This window comes from Arachis ipaensis, chromosome B1, assembly GCF_059453495.1.
Source record: "Arachis ipaensis isolate K30076 ecotype BB chromosome B1, ASM5945349v1, whole genome shotgun sequence".
NCBI classification, from domain to species: Eukaryota; Viridiplantae; Streptophyta; class Magnoliopsida; order Fabales; family Fabaceae; genus Arachis; species Arachis ipaensis.
The window spans coordinates 140,712,124-140,731,767 of record NC_142436.1 but is presented as its reverse complement, the minus strand read 5'-3'; the positions used below and the strand labels follow the sequence as shown (position 1 = coordinate 140,731,767).

At 41.5% G+C, this 19,644-nt stretch overlaps 6 pseudogenes; all 6 read right to left on the bottom strand.

The window, feature by feature from the left end:
- Positions 1–447: 447 nt before the first annotated feature.
- On the bottom strand, positions 448–2,743 carry LOC148578630 (uncharacterized; annotated as a pseudogene).
- Positions 2,744–3,508: 765 nt separating this feature from the next.
- On the bottom strand, positions 3,509–5,791 carry LOC148578629 (uncharacterized; annotated as a pseudogene).
- A 765-nt stretch (positions 5,792–6,556) lies between these two features.
- LOC110262407 (uncharacterized) lies at positions 6,557–8,850 on the bottom strand (annotated as a pseudogene).
- Positions 8,851–9,616: 766 nt separating this feature from the next.
- Positions 9,617–11,910, bottom strand: LOC107612939 (uncharacterized; annotated as a pseudogene).
- Positions 11,911–12,675: 765 nt separating this feature from the next.
- Positions 12,676–14,863, bottom strand: LOC107612947 (uncharacterized; annotated as a pseudogene).
- A 766-nt stretch (positions 14,864–15,629) lies between these two features.
- On the bottom strand, positions 15,630–17,923 carry LOC148578628 (uncharacterized; annotated as a pseudogene).
- Positions 17,924–19,644: the final 1,721 nt, after the last annotated feature.

Genomic DNA, 19,644 nt, shown 5'->3' with positions numbered 1-19,644 from the left:
CCTTCAAGAAATCCCGCTAAAACAGAATGCACCTTATTCCAAATGGTAGTTTGCTCTTATTATCATTTATAATAATAAAAAAATAAGTGGACTCTGTTCAGATCCCCTAACATGTCTGTTGCACAAAGGATTGCAGTGTGAGAATAGATCTATAATTTCTATTAAAGTAACACTCTGTTTGTGCAAATAATAAAGCATATAAAACATCTCTTGAGGACATAAATAACTTTCTCTAACCTTTAACTATGGATATCATCCATAATAATTACCAGGAAAAAAAATATTGATTACACAGTCACAGTTTACAAATGCCACAAAATCTAATATAATGTTGGAAAATTAGATACTTATATGAAATAATGGATCGTCATCACAGCAAAAGCACCAATAAAATGGGTTCAACATGATGAACATCAGGAATTTAAATGCCAATTTAAATTTATTGTGTCAATCTGATAAGGAGGCCTTCGATATGATTTTTCGACTCTTCAATAGCCCATCCATTAACTTGAAATATGTAGATTTTTGCAAACTAACTCCTTTTTACTCTGATTCTTGAAATAGTTTCATTGCCTCTTTGTACTTCCCTTGAGTACAAAAATTAGTTATCTGTTCTGAGTAATCCATGTCGCCTGAACCAAGCATTTGTGAAGTGTCTTCACTTATCATATTTGGACTTGTCTCTAGGAGTTTTGACATGAATTTCTTTGCTTTCCCAATTCTCCCAGCATGAGTAAGTGCACCAATGATGGCGGTATAAGTATATCGGTCCGGCCCCAATTTTTTCTTCTCCATCTCAGTCATGAGGTCAAATGCTTCATCAAGTTTCCCTTCTTTGCAAAGGACAGAAATCAACGTGTTGTACGTAACTGTATCAATGGACCTACCTTTAATGATCCATGTGTTAAATAAATTAAAGGCCTTCTCGAACATACCATGTTTGCAAAGCCCTCGAAGAAGAATGTTACATGTAATAACATCAGGCTTGAATGAGTTCTCAACCATTCTGTTATAGAACAAGAATGCTTTCTCCACTGCTCCCTCCCAGCAGAAACCATGAATAATTATGTTACACGTAGCTTCATCGGTGGCCAAACCTTTATCTAAAAGCTCATTTAGTTTTTCTACATCCTGATCAGTTTTTAAAGAATGGCACAACCCCCTAATTATAGTATTATAAGTGACAACATTAGGAATGATCCCCTTCTCCTTCATCTCATCCCAAAGCTTCAGAGCTTTGTTTGTTTGATAATTTTTAAAGTATCCCATGATTAGAGTTCCATAGGTTACCTCATCGAGAATATTACCTCGCTTTGCGGCCTTCACAGTCAACTCGTATGCCTCTTTGAGTAGCTTCTTCACGCACAATTTGTGCACTATAGTGTTCAGAGTAAAAGTATCCATCTTTAAACCTTTCCTCCCCATTTCATCCATCATCTTAAAAGCTTCTCCTAGATTTCCTGCTATACAATAACCATTGATCATTGTATTATAAGTAAAACAGTCCGGTGAAAACCCACTCTCTACCATCTTTGCCACGACACAGCCGGCTTCATCCATCTTACCTTCCTTACAGTACCACTTCACCATTATATTGTGAGTCACCGCGTTCGGCTTGACTCTCTTTCCCTTTATTTCCTCAACCAACTTGAATGCCTCCACACTCCCCCGCCACTGAAAACACCCGTCAATCAGAGTATTGTAGGTAACCTCATCCGGCATCACCCTCAGGCTCTCCATATCATCCCTAAGGCTAATCGCCTCCTTGACCTTCCCCTCGTCACACAAACCCCTCATGATTGTATTATAAGTCCAAATATCTGGTACCACGTCGTTTGCACTCATCAACTCGACAACCTCGGCAGCCTCCTTCAACCACCTCAACTTACAATAGCCTTGAACCAAGATATTATAGGTGTTCCTATTTGGGGAAATCCCGCTACCTTTCATCTCTAGCAAAACCTTCCTAAACTTACTCAATTGGCCCTTATGCATCAAGAATAGTATTGTAAGTGATATTATCAGGAGAACAAGCAAAATCAGTAATTTGGTTCATTAAGCTAAGAGCATCATTAAAATTATTATCAAGACAAGAACCATGGATCAAGATGTTGAAGGTGGTGGTGTTTAGGGTTATACCGAGCTTAAGCGAATCGTCAAAGACTTGTTTGGAGAGATGAATGGAGTGGGAGGAATGAGGGTGGCGGCGGACAAGGGAGGAGAGGAGGGAGTGGCAGGTGAGGAGGTTGGGTTTAATACGGAGGCGCTTCATCTTGTTGAAGAGCTGGAAGGTGAGGTCGGGGTGGTCGGAGAGAGCGTAGGCAGAGAGGGAGGTGTCGAGGAGTGGATGTGGGAGACGAGGGCGGCGGAGGGGGAGCTGGTGGAGGGAGTGGCGGGGGTGGTCGGAGGAGATGAAGTTGAGGAGGAGGGTGCAGGCGGAGGACTAGCGGCGGTGGACGAGGAGGGCCGGGAGGAGGGCGAGGAGGGGCTCAGGGGAGGAGGAGAGAGAAGGGTGGGGAGAGTGGCGAAGGATGTGGAACAAGGAGAGGAGGGTAGCGGAGTTGGTGCGGTGGAGTTGGGTGGAGGAGAAGACGGAAAGCACCGTGGGGAGGGTGAGATTTTGGATTAAGGGTTTGAGCGCGGAGTAGGGGTCAGGGTGGCTGGTGAGGATGGTGGTCACCGTTTTCAGCAGCTGAGCTTCCGATAAGGCTGCAGCGGCTGCTGCGTCGTTGGTGGTGGTCATTTTTATCGCATTAGGGTTTAGGGTAGTAATCAGCTAAACGGGGAAGGAGCTGCTTCCCTTATTTTATTTTTTCAATTTAAATGTTTTTTATTTTATTACCTTATATCTTAAAAATAGAAAAATTAAGTCAATCAAATAGAAGACAGCTAAAATAAAATGATCCAGTCAAACAAGAAAAGCAGAATACAGTATTTTTATAGCTACACAAAATAAAATCAGACGGACTGACGATTGTATTTATGAACAAACAAGGTAAAATTCAATACACGGACCATGCTGGGTAGGCAACAGATTGGATAAGAACCAAGCACCTTCTGATCCTTCAAGAAATCCCGCTAAAATAGAATGCACCTTATTCTAAATGGTAGTTTGCTCTTATTATCATTTAAAACAATAAAAAACAAGTGGACTCTGTTCAGATCCCCTAACATGTCTATTGCACAAAGGATTGCAGTGTGAGAATAGATCTATAATTTCTATTAAAGCAACACTCTGTTTGTGCAGATAATAAAGCATATAAAACATCTCTTGAGGACATGAATAACTTTCTCTAACCTTTAAGTATGGATACCATCCATAATAATTACCAGGGAAAAAAATATTGATTACACAGTCACAGTTTACAAATGCCACAAAATCTAATATAATGTTGGAAAATTGGATACTTACATGAAATAATGGATCGTCATCACAGCAAAACCACCAATAAAATGGGTTCAACATGATGAACATTAGGAATTTAAATGCCAATTTAAATTTATTGTGTCAATCTGATAAGGAGGCCTTCGATATGATTTTTCGCCTCTTCAATAGCCCATCCATTAACTTGATATATGCAGATTTATGCAAACTAACTCCTTTTTACTCTGATTCTTGAAATAGTTTCATTGCCGCTTTGTACTTCCCTTGAGTACAAAAATTAGTTATCTGTTCTAAGTAATCCATGTCGCCTGAACCAAGCATTTGTGAAGTGTCTTCACTTATCATATTTGGGCTTGTCTCTAGGAGTTTTGACATGAATTTCTTTGCTTTCTCAATTCTCCCAACATGAGTAAGTGCACCAATGATGGCCGTATAAGTATATCGGTCTGGCCCCAATTTTTTCTTCTCCATCTCAGTCATGAGGTCAAATGCTTCATCAAGTTTCCCTTCTTTACAAAGGACAGAAATCAACGTGTTGTACGTAACTGCATCAATGGGCTTACCTTTAATGATCCATGTCTTAAATAAATTAAAGGCCTTCTCGAACATACCATGTTTGCAAAGCCCTCGAAGAAGAATGTTACATGTAATAACATCAGGCTTGAATGAGTTCTCAACCATTCTGTTATAGAACAAGAATGCTTTCTCCACTGCTCCCTCCCAGCAGAAACTATGAATAATTATGTTACATGTAGCTTCATCGGTGGCCAAACCATTATCTAAAAGCTCATTCAATTTATCTATAGCCTGATCAGTTTTTAAAGAATGACACAACCCCCTAATTATAGTATTATAAGTGACAACACTAGAAATGATCCCCTTCTCCTTCATCTCATCCCAAAGCTTCAGAGCGTTGTTTGTTTGATCATTTTTAAAGTATCCCATGATTAGAGTTCCATAGGTTACCTCATCGAGAATATAACCTCGCTTTGTGGCTTTTACAGTAAACTCGTATGCCTCTTTGAGTAGCTTCTCCACGCACAATTTGTGCACTACAGTGTTCAGAGTAAAAGTATCCATATTTAAACCTTTCCTCCCCATTTCATCCATCATCTTAAAAGCTTCTCCCAGATTTCCTGCTTTACATTAACCATTTATCATAGAATTATAAGTAAAACAGTCCGGTGAAAACCCACTCTCTACCATCTTTGCCACGACACAGCCGACTTCATCCATCTTACCTTCCTTACAGTACCACTTCATCATTATATTGTGAGTCACCGCGTTCGGCTTGACTCCTTTTCCCTTCATTTCCTCAACCAACTAAAATGCCTCCACACTCCCCCGCCACTGAAAACACTCGTCAATCAGAGTGTTGTAGGTAACCTCATCCAGCATCACCCTCAAGCTCTCCATATCATCCCTAAGGCTAATCGCCTCCTTGACCTTCCCCTCGTCACACAAACCCCTCATGATTGTATTATAAGTCCAAATATCTGGTACCACGTCGTTTGCACTCATCAACTCGACAACCTCGGCAGCCTCCTTCAACCACCTCAACTTACAATAGCCTTGAACCAAGATATTATAGGTGTTCCTATTTGGGGAAATCCCGCTACCTTTCATCTCTAGCAAAACCTCCCTAAACTTACTCAATTGGCCCTTATGCATCAAGAATAGTATTGTAAGTGATATTATCAGGAGAACAAGCAAAATCAGTAATTTGGTTCATTAAGCTAAGAGCATCATTAAAATTATTATCAAGACAAGAACCATGGATCAAGATGTTGAAGGTGGTGGTGTTTAGGGTTATACCCAGCTTAAGCGAATCGTCAAAGACTTGTTTGGAGAGATGAATGGAGTGGGAGGAATGAGGGTGGCGGCGGACAAGGGAGGAGAGGAGGGAGTGGCAGGTGAGGAGGTTGGGTTTAATACGGAGGCGCTTCATCTTGTTGAAGAGCTGGAAGGTGAGGTCGGGGTGGTCGGAGAGAGCGTAGGCAGAGAGGGAGGTGTCGAGGAGTGGCTGCGAGAGACGGGGGCGGCGGAAGGGGAGTGGCGGGGGTGGTCGGAGGAGATGAAGTTGAAGAGGAGGGAGCTGGTGGAGGACTAGTGGCGGTGGACGAGGAGGCCGGGGAGGAGGGCGAGGAGGGGCTCAGGGGAGGAGGAGAGAGAATGGTGGGGAGAGTGGCGAAGGATGTGGAAGAAGGAGGGGAGGGTGGCGGAGTGGGTGCGGTGGAGTTGGATGGAGGAGAGGACGGAAAGCACCGTGGGAAGGGTGAGATTTTGGATTACGGGTTTGAGCACGGAGTTGGGGTCAGGGTGGCTGGTGAGGATGGTGGTCACCGTTTTCAGCAGCTGAGCTTCCGATGAGGCTGCGGCGGGTGCTGCGTCGGTGATGGTGGTCATTTTTATCGCATTAGGGTTTAAGGTGGTAATCAGCTAAACGGGGAAGGAGTTGCTTCCCTTATTTTATTTTTTCAATTTAATTATTTTTTATTTTATTACTTTATATCTTAAAAATAGAAAAATTAAGTCAACCATATAGAAGACAGCTAAAATAAAATGATCCAATCAAACATGAAAAGCATAATACAGTATTTTTATGGCTACACAAAATAAAATCAGACGGACTGACGATTGTATTTATGAACAAACAAGGTGAAATTCAATACACGGACCATGCTGGGTAGGCAACAGAATGGATAAGAACCAAGGACCTTCTGATCCTTCAAGAAATCCCGCTAAAACAGAATGCACCTTATTCTAAATGGTAGTTTGCTCTTATTATCATTTAAAACAATAAAAAAATAAGTGGACTCTGTTCAGATCCCCTAACATGTTTGTTGCACAAAGGATTTCATTGTGAGAATAGATCTATAATTTCTATTAAAGTAACACTCTGTTTGTGCAGATAATAAAGCATATAAAACATCTCTTGAGGACATGAATAACTTTCTCTAACCTTTAAGTATGGATACCATCCATAATAATTACCAGGGAAAAAATATTGATTACACAGTCACAGTTTACAAACGCCACAAAATCTAATATAATGTTGGAAAATTGGATACTTACATGAAATAATGGATCGTCATCACAGCAAAACCACCAATAAAATGGGTTCAACATGATGAACATCAGGAATTTAAATGCCAATTTAAATTTATTGTGTCAATCTGATAAGGAGGCCTTCGATATGCTTTTTTGCCTCTTCAATAGCCCATCCATTAACTTGATATATGCAGATTTATGCAAACTAACTCCTTTTTACTCTGATTCTTGAAATAGTTTCATTGCCGCTTTGTACTTCCCTTGAGTACAAAAATTAGTTATCTGTTCTGAGTAATCCATGTCGCCTGAACCAAGCATTTGTGAAGTGTCTTCACTTATCATATTTGGACTTGTCTATAGGAGTTTTGACATGAATTTCTTTGCTTTCTCAATTCTCCCAGCATGAGTAAGTGCACCAATGATGGCAGTATAAGTATATCGGTCTGGCCCCAATTTTTTCTTCTCCATCTCAGTCATGAGGTCAAATGCTTCATCAAGTTTCCCTTCTTTGCAAAGGACAGAAATCAACGTGTTGTACGTAACTGCATCAATGGGCTTACCTTTAATGATCCATGTGTTAAATAAATTAAAGGCCTTCTCGAACATACCATGTTTGCAAAGCCCTCGAAGAAGAATGTTACATGTAATAACATCAGGCTTGAATGAGTTCTCAACCATTCTGTTATAGAACAAGAATGCTTTCTCCGCTGCTCCCTCCCAGCAGAAACCATGAATAATTATGTTACACGTAGCTTCATCGGTGGCCAAACCTTTATCTAAAAGCTCATTCAATTTATCTATAGCCTGATCAGTTTTTAAAGAATGACACAACCCCCTAATTATAGTATTATATGACAACACTAGAAATTATCCCCTTCTCCTTCATCTCATCCCAAAGCTTCAGAGCGTTGTTTGTTTGATCATTTTTAAAGTATCCCATGATTAGAGTTCCATAGGTTACCTCATCGAGAATATAACCTCGCCTTGCGGCCTTCACAGTCAACTCGTATGCCTCTTTTAGTAGCTTCTCCACGCACAATTTGTGCACTATAGTGTTCAGAGTAAAAGTATCCATCTTTAAACCTTTCCTCCCCATTTCATCCATCATCTTAAAAGCTTCTCCTAGATTTCCTGCTATACAATAACCATTGATCATTGTATTATAAGTAAAACAGTCTGGTGAAAACCCACTCTCTACCATCTTTGCCACGACACAGCCGGCTTCATCCATCCTACCTTACTTACAGTACCACTTCACCATTATATTGTGAGTCACCGCGTTCGGCTTGACTCTCTTTCCCTTTATTTCCTCAACCAACTTGAATTCCTCCACACTCCCCCGCCACTGAAAACACCCGTCAATCAGAGTATTGTAGGTAACCTCATCCGGCATCACCCTCAGGCTCTCCATATCATCCCTAAGGCTAATCGCCTCCTTGACCTTCCCCTCGTCACACAAACCCCTCATGATTGTATTATAAGTCCAAATATCTGGTACCACGTCGTTTGCACTCATCAACTCGACAACCTCGGCAGCCTCCTTCAACCACCTCAACTTACAATAGCCATGAACCAAGATTTTATAGGTGTTCTTATTTGGGGAAACCCCGCTACCTTTCATCTCTAGCAAAACCTCCCTAACCTTACTCAATTGGCCCTTATGCATCAAGAATAGTATTGTAAGTGATATTATCAGGAGAACAAGCAAAATCAGACATTTGGTTCATTAAGCTAAGAGCATCATTAAAATTATTATCAAGACAAGAATCATGGATCAAGATGTTGAAGGTGGTGGTGTTTGGGGTTATACCGAGCTTAAGGGAATCGTTAAAGACTTGTTTGGAGAGGTGAATGGAGTGGGAGGAATGAGGGTGGCGGCAGACAAGGGAAGAGAGGAGGGAGTGGCAGGTGAGGAGGTTGGGTTTAATACGGAGGCGCTTCATCTTGTTGAAGAGCTGGAAGGCGAGGTCAGAATGGTCGGAGAGGGCGTAGGCAGAGAGGGAGGTGTCGAGGAGTGGATGTGGGAGACGGGGGCGGCGGAGGGGGAGCTGGTGGAGGGAGTGGCGGGGGTGGTCGGAGGAGATGAAGTTGAGGAGGAGGGTGCAGGCGGAGGACTAGCGGCGGTGGACGAGGAGGGCCGGAAGGAGGGCGAGGAGGGGCTCAGGGGAGGAGGAGAGAGAAGGGTGGGGAGAGTGGCGAAGGATGTGGAACAAGGAGAGGAGGGTGGCGGAGTTGGTGCGGTGGAGTTGGGTGGAGGAGAGGACGGAAAGCACCGTGGGGAGGGTGAGATTATTGATTAAGGGTTTGAGCGCGGAGTAGGGGTCAGGGTGGCTGGTGAGGAAGGTGGTCACCGTTTTCAGCAGCTGAGCTTCCGATGAGGCTGCAGTGGCTGCTGCGTCGTTGGTGGTGGTCATTTTTATCGCATTAGGGTTTAGGGTAGTAATCAGCTAAACGGGGAAGGAGCTGCTTCCCTTATTTTATTTTTTCAATTTAATTGTTTTTTATTTTATTACTTTATATCTTAAAAATAGAAAAATTAAGTCAACCATATAGAAGACAGCTAAAATAAAATGATCCAATCAAACATGAAAAGCGTAATACAGTATTTTTATGGCTACACAAAATAAAATCAGACGGACTGACGATTGTATTTATGAACAAACAAGGTGAAATTCAATACACGGACCATGCTGGGTAGGCAACTGATTGGATAAGAACCAAGGACCTTCTGATCCTTCAAGAAATCCCGCTAAAACAGAATGCACCTTATTCTAAATGGTAGTTTGCTCTTATTATCATTTAAAACAATAAAAAAATAAGTGGACTCTGTTCAGATCCCCTAACATGTTTGTTGCACAAAGGATTTCATTGTGAGAATAGATCTATAATTTCTATTAAAGTAACACTCTGTTTGTGTAGATAATAAAGCATATAAAACATCTCTTGAGGACATGAATAACTTTCTCTAACCTTTAAGTATGGATACCATCCATAATAATTACCAGGGAAAAAAATATTGATTACACAGTCACAGTTTACAAACGCCACAAAATCTAATATAATGTTGGAAAATTGGATACTTACATGAAATAATGGATCGTCATCACAGCAAAACCACCAATAAAATGGTTTCAACATGATGAACATCAGGAATTTAAATGCCAATTTAAATTTATTGTGTCAATCTGATAAGGAGGCCTTCGATATGCTTTTTCGCCTCTTCAATAGCCCATCCATTAACTTGATATATGCAGATTTATGCAAACTAACTCCTTTTTACTCTGATTCTTGAAATAGTTTCATTGCCGCTTTGTACTTCCCTTGAGTACAAAAATTAGTTATCTGTTCTGAGTAATCCATGTCGCCTGAACCAAGCATTTGTGAAGTGTCTTCACTTATCATATTTGGACTTGTCTATAGGAGTTTTGACATGAATTTCTTTGCTTTCTCAATTCTCCCAGCATGAGTAAGTGCACCAATGATGGCAGTATAAGTATATCGGTCTGGCCCCAATTTTTTCTTCTCCATCTCAGTCATGAGGTCAAATGCTTCATCAAGTTTCCCTTCTTTGCAAAGGACAGAAATCAACGTGTTGTACGTAACTGCATCAATGGGCTTACCTTTAATGATCCATGTGTTAAATAAATTAAAGGCCTTCTCGAACATACCACGTTTGCAAAGCCCTCGAAGAAGAATGTTACATGTAATAATATCAGGCTTGAATGAGTTCTCAACCATTCTGTTATAGAACAAGAATGCTTTCTCCACTGCTCCCTCCCAGCAGAAACCATGAATAATTATGTTACACGTAGCTTCATCGGTGGCCAAACCTTTATCTAAAAGCTCATTCAATTTATCTATAGCCTGATCAGTTTTTAAAGAATGACACAACCCCCTAATTATAGTATTATATGACAACACTAGAAATGATCCCCTTCTCCTTCATCTCATCCCAAAGCTTCAGAGCGTTGTTTGTTTGATCATTTTTAAAGTATCCCATTATTAGAGTTCCATAGGTTACCTCATCGAGAATATAACCTCGCTTTGCGGCCTTCACAGTCAACTCATATGCCTCTTTGAGTAGCTTCTCCACGCACAATTTGTGCACTATAGTGTTCAGAGTAAAAGTATCCATCTTTAAACCTTTCCTCCCCATTTCATCCATCATCTTAAAAGCTTCTCCTAGATTTCCTGCTATACAATAACCATTGATCATTGTATTATAAGTAAAACAGTCCGGTGAAAACCCACTATCTACCATCTTTGCCACAACACAGCCGGCTTCATCCATCTTACCTTACTTACAGTACCACTTCACCATTATATTGTGAGTCACCGCGTTCGGCTTGACTCTCTTTCCCTTTATTTCCTCAACCAACTTGAATTCCTCCACATTCCCCCGCCACTGAAAACACCCGTCAATCAGAGTATTGTAGGTAACCTCATCCGGCATCACCCTCAGGCTCTCCATATCATCCCTAAGGCTAATCGCCTCCTTGACCTTCCCCTCGTCACACAAACCCCTCATGATTGTATTATAAGTCCAAATATCTGGTACCACGTCGTTTGCACTCATCAACTCGACAACCTCGGCAGCCTCCTTCAACCACCTCAACTTACAATAGCCATGAACCAAGATTTTATAGGTGTTCTTATTTGGGGAAACCCCGCTACCTTTCATCTCTAGCAAAACCTCCCTAACCTTACTCAATTGGCCCTTATGCATCAAGAATAGTATTGTAAGTGATATTATCAGGAGAACAAGCAAAATCAGTCATTTGGTTCATTAAGCTAAGAGCATCATTAAAATTATTATCAGGACAAGAACCATGGATCAAGATGTTGAAGGTGGTGGTGTTTGGGGTTATACCGAGCTTAAGGGAATCGTTAAAGACTAGTTTGGAGAGGTGAATGGAGTGGGAGGAATGAGGGTGGCGGCGGACAAGGGAAGAGAGGAGGGAGTGGCAGGTGAGGAGGTTGGCTTTAATACGGAGGCGCTTCATCTTGTTGAAGAGCTGGAAGGCGAGGTCAGAGTGGTCGGAGAGGGCGTAGGCAGAGAGGGAGGTGTCGAGGAGTGGATGTGGGAGACGTGGGCGGCGGAGGGGGAGCTGGTGGAGGGAGTGCCGGGGGTGGTCGGAGGAGATGAAGTTGAGGAGGAGGGTGCAGGCGGAGGACTAGCGGTGGTGGACGAGGAGGGCCGGGAGGATGGCGAGGAGGGGCTCAGGGGAGGAGGAGAGAGAAGGGTGGGGAGAGTGGCGAAGGATGTGGAACAAGGAGAGGAGGGTGGCGGAGTTGGTGCGGTGGAGTTGGGTGGAGGAGAGGACGGAAAGCACCGTGGGGAGGGTGAGATTTTGGATTAAGGGTTTGAGCGCGGAGTAGGGGTCAGGGTGGCTGGTGAGGATGGTGATCACCGTTTTCAGCAGCTGAGCTTCCGATGAGGCTGCAGCGGCTGCTGCGTCGTTGGTGGTGGTCATTTTTATCGCATTAGGGTTTAGGGTAGTAATCAGCTAAACGGGGAAGGAGCTGCTTCCCTTATTTTATTTTTTCAATTTAATTGTTTTTTATTTTATTACTTTATATCTTAAAAATAAAAAAATTAAGTCAACCATATAGAAGACATCTAAAATAAAATGATCCAGTCAAACATGAAAAGCAGAATACAGTATTTTTATTGCTACACAAAATAAAATCAGACGGACTGACGATTGTATTTATGAACAAACAAGGTGAAATTCAATACACGGACCATGCTGGGTAGGCAACAGATTGGATAAGAACCAATGACCTTTTGATCCTTCAAGAAATATCGCTAAAACAGAATGCACCTTATTCTAAATGGTAGTTTGCTCTTATTATCATTTAAAACAATAAAAAACAAGTGGACTCTGTTCAGATCCCCTAACATGTCTATTGCACAAAGGATTGCAGTGTGAGAATAGATCTATAATTTCTATTAAAGCAACACTCTGTTTGTACAGATAATAAAGCATATAAAACATCTCTTGAGGACATGAATAACTTTCTCTAACCTTTAACTATGGATACCATCCATAATAATTACCAGGGAAAAAAATATTGATTACACAGTCACAGTTTACAAACGCCTCAAAATCTAATATAATGTTAGAAAATTGGATACTTACATGAAATAATGGATCGTCATCACAGCAAAACCACCAATAAAATGGGTTCAACATGATGAACATCAGGAATTTAAATGCCAATTTAAATTTATTGTGTCAATCTGATAAGGAGGCCTTCGATATGCTTTTTCGCCTCTTCAATAGCTCATCCATTAACTTGATATATGCAGATTTATGCAAACTAACTCCTTTTTACTCTGATTCTTGAAATAGTTTCATTGCCGCTTTCTACTTCCCTTGAGTACAAAAATTAGTTATCTGTTCTAAGTAATCCATGTCGCCTGAACCAAGCATTTGTGAAGTGTCTTCACTTATCATATTTGGACTTGTCTCTAGGAGTTTTGACATGAATTTCTTTGCTTTCTCAATTTTCCCAGCATGAGTAAGTGCACCAATGATGGCCGTATAAGTATATCGGTCTGGCCCCAATTTTTTCTTCTCCATCTCAGTCATGAGGTCAAATGCTTCATCAAGTTTCCCTTCTTTGCAAAGGACAGAAATCAACGTGTTGTACGTAACTGCATCAATGGGCTTACCTTTAATGATCCATGTCTTAAATAAATTAAAGGCCTTCTCGAACATACCATGTTTGCAAATCCCTCGAAGAAGAATGTTACATGTAATAACATCAGGCTTGAATGAGTTCTCAACCATTCTGTTATAGAACAAGAATGCTTTCTCCACTGCTCCCTCCCAGCAGAAACCATGAATAATTATGTTACACGTAGCTTCATCGGTGGCCAAACCATTATCTAAAAGCTCATTCAATTTATCTACAGCCTGATCAGTTTTTAAAGAATGACACAACCCCCTAATTATAGTATTATAAGTGACAACACTAGAAATGATCCCCTTCTCCTTCATCTCATCCCAAAGCTTCAGAGCGTTGTTTGTTTGATCATTTTTAAAGTATCCCATGATTAGAGTTCCATAGGTTACCTCATCGAGAATATAACCTCGCTTTGCGGCTTTCACAGTCAACTCGTATGCCTCTTTGAGTAGCTTCTCCACGCACAATTTGTGCACTATAGTGTTCAGAGTAAAAGTATCCATCTTTAAACCTTTCCTCCCCATTTCATCCATCATCTTAAAAGCTTCTCCCAGATTTCCTTCTTTACATTAACCATTTATCATAGTATTATAAGTAAAATAGTCCGGTGAAAACCCACTCTCTACCATCTTTGCCACGACACAGCCGGCTTCATCCATCTTACCTTCCTTACAGTACCACTTCACCATTATATTGTGAGTCACCGCGTTCGGCTTGACTCCCTTTCCCTTCATTTCCTCAACCAACTAAAATGCCTCCACACTCCCCCGCCACTGAAAACACTCGTCAATCAGAGTATTGTAGGTAACCTCATCCGGCATCACCCTCAAGCTCTCCATATCATCCCTAAGGCTAATCGCCTCCTTCAGCCTCCTTCAACCACCTCAACTTACAATAGCCATGAACCAAGCTATTATAGGTGTTCCTATTTGGGGAAATCCCGCTACCTTTCATCTCTAGCAAAACCTCCCTAACCATACTCAATTGGCCCTTATGCATCAAGAATAGTAGTGTAAGTGATATTATCAGGAGAACAAGCAAAATCAGTAATTTGGTTAATTAAGCTAAGAGCATCATTAAAATTATTATCAAGACAAGAACCATGGATCAAGATGTTGAAGGTGGTGGTGTTTGGGGTTATACCGAGCTTAAGAGAATCATCAAAGACTTGTTTGGAGAGGTGAATGGAGTGGGAGGAATGAGGGTGGCGGCGGACAAGGGAGGAGAGGAGGGAGTGGCAGGTGAGGAGGTTGGGTTTAATACGGAGGCGCTTCATCTTGTTGAAGAGCTGGAAGGTGAGGTCGGGGTGGTCGGAAAGGGCGTAGGCAGAGAGGGAGGTGTCGAAGATTGGCTGCGGGAGACGGGGGCGGCAGAGGGGGAGTGGCGGGGGTGGTCGGAGGAGATTAAGTTGAGGAGGAGGGAGCTGGTGGAGGAGTAGTGGCGGTGGACGAGGAAGCCGGCGAGGAGGGCGAGGAGGGGCTCAGGGGAGGAGGAGAGAGAAGGGTAGGGAGAGTGGCGAAGGATGTGGAAGAAGGAGAGGAGGGTGGCGAAGTGGGTGCGGTGGAGTTGGGTGGAGGAGAGGACGGAAAGCACCGTGGGGAGGGTGAGATTTTGGATTAAGGGTTTGAGCGCGGAGTGGGGGTCAAGGTGGCTGGTGAGGATGGTGGTCACCGTTTTCAGCAGCTGAGCTTCCGATGATGCTGCGGCGGCTGCTGCGTCGGTGGTGGTGGTCATTTTTATCGCATTAGGGTTTAAGGTGGTAATCAGCTAAACGGGGAAGGAGTTGCTTCCCTTATTTTATTTTTTCAATTTAATTATTTTTTATTTTATTACTTTATATCTTAAAAATAGAAAAATTAAGTCAACCATATAGAAGACAGCTAAAATAAAATGATCCAATCAAACATGAAAAGCATAATACAGTATTTTTATGGCTACACAAAATAAAATCAGACGGACTGACGATTGTATTTATGAACAAACAAGGTGAAATTCAATACACGGACCATGCTGGGTAGGCAACAGATTGGATAAGAACCAAGGACCTTCTGATCCTTCAAGAAATCCCGCTAAAACAGAATGCACCTTATTCTAAATGGTAGTTTGCTCTTATTATCATTTAAAACAATAAAAAAATAAGTGGACTCTGTTCAGATCCCCTAACATGTTTGTTGCACAAAGGATTTCATTGTGAGAATAGATCTATAATTTCTATTAAAGTAACACTCTGTTTGTGCAGATAATAAAGCATATAAAACATCTCTTGAGGACATGAATAACTTTCTCTAACCTTTAAGTATGGATACCATCCATAATAATTACCAGGGAAAAAAATATTGATTACACAGTCACAGTTCACAAACGCCACAAAATCTAATATAATGTTGGAAAATTGGATACTTACATGAAATAATGGATCGTCATCACAGCAAAACCACCAATAAAATGGGTTCAACATGATGAACATCAGGAATTTAAATGCCAATTTAAATTTATTGTGTCAATCTGATAAAGAGGCCTTCGACATGCTTTTTCTCCTCTTCAATAGCCCATCCATTAACTTGATATATGCAGATTTATGCAAACTAACTCCTTTTTACTCTGATTCTTGAAATAGTTTCATTGCCGCTTTGTACTTCCCTTGAGTACAAAAATTAGTTATCTGTTCTGAGTAATCCATGTCGCCTGAACCAAGCATTTGTGAAGTGTCTTCACTTATCATATTTGGACTTGTCTATAGGAGTTTTGACATGAATTTCTTTGCTTTCTCAATTCTCCCAGCATGAGTAAGTGCACCAATGATGGCAGCATAAGTATATCGGTCTGGCCCCAATTTTTTCTTCTCCATCTCAGTCATGAGGTCAAATGCTTCATCAAGTTTCCCTTCTTTGCAAAGGACAGAAATCAACGTGTTGTACGTAACTGCATCAATGGGCTTACCTTTAATGATCCTTGTGTTAAATAAATTAAAGGCCTTCTCGAACATACCATGTTTGCAAAGCCCTCGAAGAAGAATGTTACATGTAATAACATCAGGCTTGAATGAGTTCTCAACCATTCTGTTATAGAACAAGAATGCTTTCTCCGCTGCTCCCTCCCAGCAGAAACCATGAATAATTATGTTACACGTAGCTTCATCGGTGGCCAAACCTTTATCTAAAAGCTCATTCAATTTATCTATAGCCTGATCAGTTTTTAATGAATGACACAACCCCCTAATTATAGTATTATATGACAACACTAGAAATGATCCCCTTCTCCTTCATCTCATCCCAAAGCTTCAGAGCGTTGTTTGTTTGATCATTTTTAAAGTATCCCATGATTAGAGTTCCATAGGTTACCTCATCGAGAATATAACCTCGCTTTGCGGCCTTCACAGTCAACTCGTATGCCTCTTTGAGTAGCTTCTCCACGCACAATTTGTGCACTATAGTGTTCAGAGTAAAAGTATCCATCTTTAAACCTTTCCTCCCCATTTCATCCATCATCTTAAAAGCTTCTCCTAGATTTCCTGCTATACAATAACCATTGATCATTGTATTATAAGTAAAACAGTCCGGTGAAAACCCAATCTCTACCATCTTTGCCACGACACAGCCGGCTTCATACATCTTACCTTCCTTACAGTACCACTTCACCATTATATTGTGAGTCACCGCGTTCGGCTTGACTCTCTTTCCCTTTATTTCCTCAACCAACTTGAATTCCTCCACACTCCCCCGCCACTGAAAACACCCGTCAATCAGAGTATTGTAGGTAACCTCATCCGGCATCACCCTCAGGCTCTCCATATCATCCCTAAGGCTAATCGCCTCCTTGACCTTCCCCTCGTCACACAAACCCCTCATGATTGTATTATAAGTCCAAATATCTGGTACCACGTCGTTTGCACTCATCAACTCGACAACCTCGGCAGCCTCCTTCAACCACCTCAACTTACAATAGCCATGAACCAAGATTTTGTAGGTGTTCTTATTTGGGGAAACCCCGCTACCTTTCATCTCTAGCAAAATCTCCCTAACCTTACTCAATTGGCCCTTATGCATCAAGAATAGTATTGTAAGTGATATTATCAGGAGAACAAGCAAAATCAGTCATTTGGTTCATTAAGCTAAGAGCATCATTAAAATTATTATCAAGACAAGAACCATGGATCAAGATGTTGAAGGTGGTGGTGTTTGGGGTTATACCGAGCTTAATGGAATTGTTAAAGACTTGTTTGGAGAGGTGAATGGAGTGGGAGGAATGAGGGTGGCGGCGGACAAGGGAAGAGAGGAGGGAGTGGCAGGTGAGGAGGTTGGGTTTAATACGGAGGCGCTTCATCTTGTTGAAGAGCTGGAAGGCGAGGTCAGAGTGGTCGGAGAGGGCGTAGGCAGAGAGGGAGGTGTCGAGGAGTGGATGTGGGAGACGGGGCCGGCGGAGGGGGAGCTGGTGGAGGGAGTGGCGGGGGTGGTCGGAGGAGATGAAGTTGAGGAGGAGGGTGCAGGCGGAGGACTAGCGGCGGTGGACGAGGAGGGCCGGGAGGAGGGCGAGGAGGGGCTCAGGGGAGGAGGAGAGAGAAGGGTGGGGAGAGTGGCGAAGGATGTGGAACAAGGAGAGGAGGGTGGCGGAGTTGGTGCGGTGGAGTTGGGTGGAGGAGAGGACGGAAAGCACCGTGGGGAGGGTGAGATTTTGGATTAAGGGTTTGAGCGCGGAGTAGGGGTCAGGGTGGCTGGTGAGGATGGTGGTCACCGTTTTCAGCAGCTGAGCTTCCGATGAGGCTGCAGCGGCTGCTGCGTCATTGGTGGTGGTCATTTTTATCGCGTTAGGGTTTAGGGTAGTAATCAGCTAAACGGGGAAGGAGCTGCTTTCCTTATTTTATTTTTTCAATTTAATTGTTTTTTATTTTATTACTTTATATCTTAAAAATAGAAAAATTAAGTCAACCATATAGAAGACAGCTAAAATAAAATGATCCAGTCAAACATGAAAAGCAGAATACAGTATTTTTATGGCTACACAAAATAAAATCAGACGGACTGACGATTGTATTTATGAACAAACAAGGTGAAATTCAATACACGGACCATGCTGGGTAGGCAACAGATTGGATAAGAACCAAGGACCTTCTGATCCTTCAAGAAATCCCGCTAAAACAGAATGCACCTTATTTTAAATGGTAGTTTGCTCTTATTATCATTTAAAACAATAAAAAAATAAGTGGACTCTGTTCAGATCCCCTAACATGTTTGTTGCACAAAGGATTTCATTGTGAGAATAGATCTATAATTTCTATTAAAGTAACACTCTGTTTGTGCAGATAATAAAGCATATAAAACATCTCTTGAGGACATGAATAACTTTCTCTAACCTTTAACTATGGATACCATCCATAATAATTACCAGGGAAAAAAATATTGATTACACAGTCACAGTTTACAAACGCCACAAAATCTAATATAATGTTGGAAAATTGGATACTTACATGAAATAATGGATCGTCATCACAGCAAAACCACCAATAAAATGGGTTCAACATGATGAACATCAGGAATTTAAATGCCAATTTAAATTTATTGTGTCAATCTGATAAGGAGGCCTTCGATATGCTTTTTCGCCTCTTCAATAGCCCATCCATTAACTTGATATATGCAGATTTATGCAAACTAACTCCTTTTTACTTTGATTCTTGAAATAGTTTCATTGCCGCTTTGTACTTCCCTTGAGTACAAAAATTAGTTATCTGTTCTGAGTAATCCATGTCGCCTGAACCAAGAATTTGTGAAGTGTCTTCACTTATCATATTTGGACTTGTCTATAGGAGTTTTGACATGAATTTCTTTGCTTTCTCAATTCTCCCAGCATGAGTAAGTGCACCAATGATGGCAGTATAAGTATATCGGTCTGGCCCCAATTTTTTCTTCTCCATCTCAGTCATGAGGTCAAATGCTTCATCAAGTTTCCCTTCTTTGCAAAGGACAGAAATCAACGTGTTGTACGTAACTGCATCAATGGGCTTACCTTTAATGATCCATGTGTTAAATAAATTAAAGGCCTTCTCGAACATACCATGTTTGCAAAGCCCTCGAAGAAGAATGTTACATGTAATAACATCAGGCTTGAATGAGTTCTCAACCATTCTGTTATAGAACAAGAATGCTTTCTCCGCTGCTCCCTCCCAGCAGAAACCATGGATAATTATGTTACACGTAGCTTCATCGGTGGCCAAACCTTTATCTAAAAGCTCATTCAATTTATCTATAGCCTGATCAGTTTTTAAAGAATGACACAACCCCCTAATTATAGTATTATAAGTGACAACACTAGAAATGATCCCCTTCTCCTTCATCTCATCCCAAAGCTTCAGAGTGTTGTTTGTTTGATCATTTTTAAAGTATCCCATGATTAGAGTTTCATAGGTTACCTCATCGAGAATATAACCTCGCTTTGCGGCCTTCACAGTCAACTCGTATGCCTCTTTGAGTAGCTTCTCCATGCACAATTTGTTCACTATAGTGTTCAGAGTAAAAGTATCC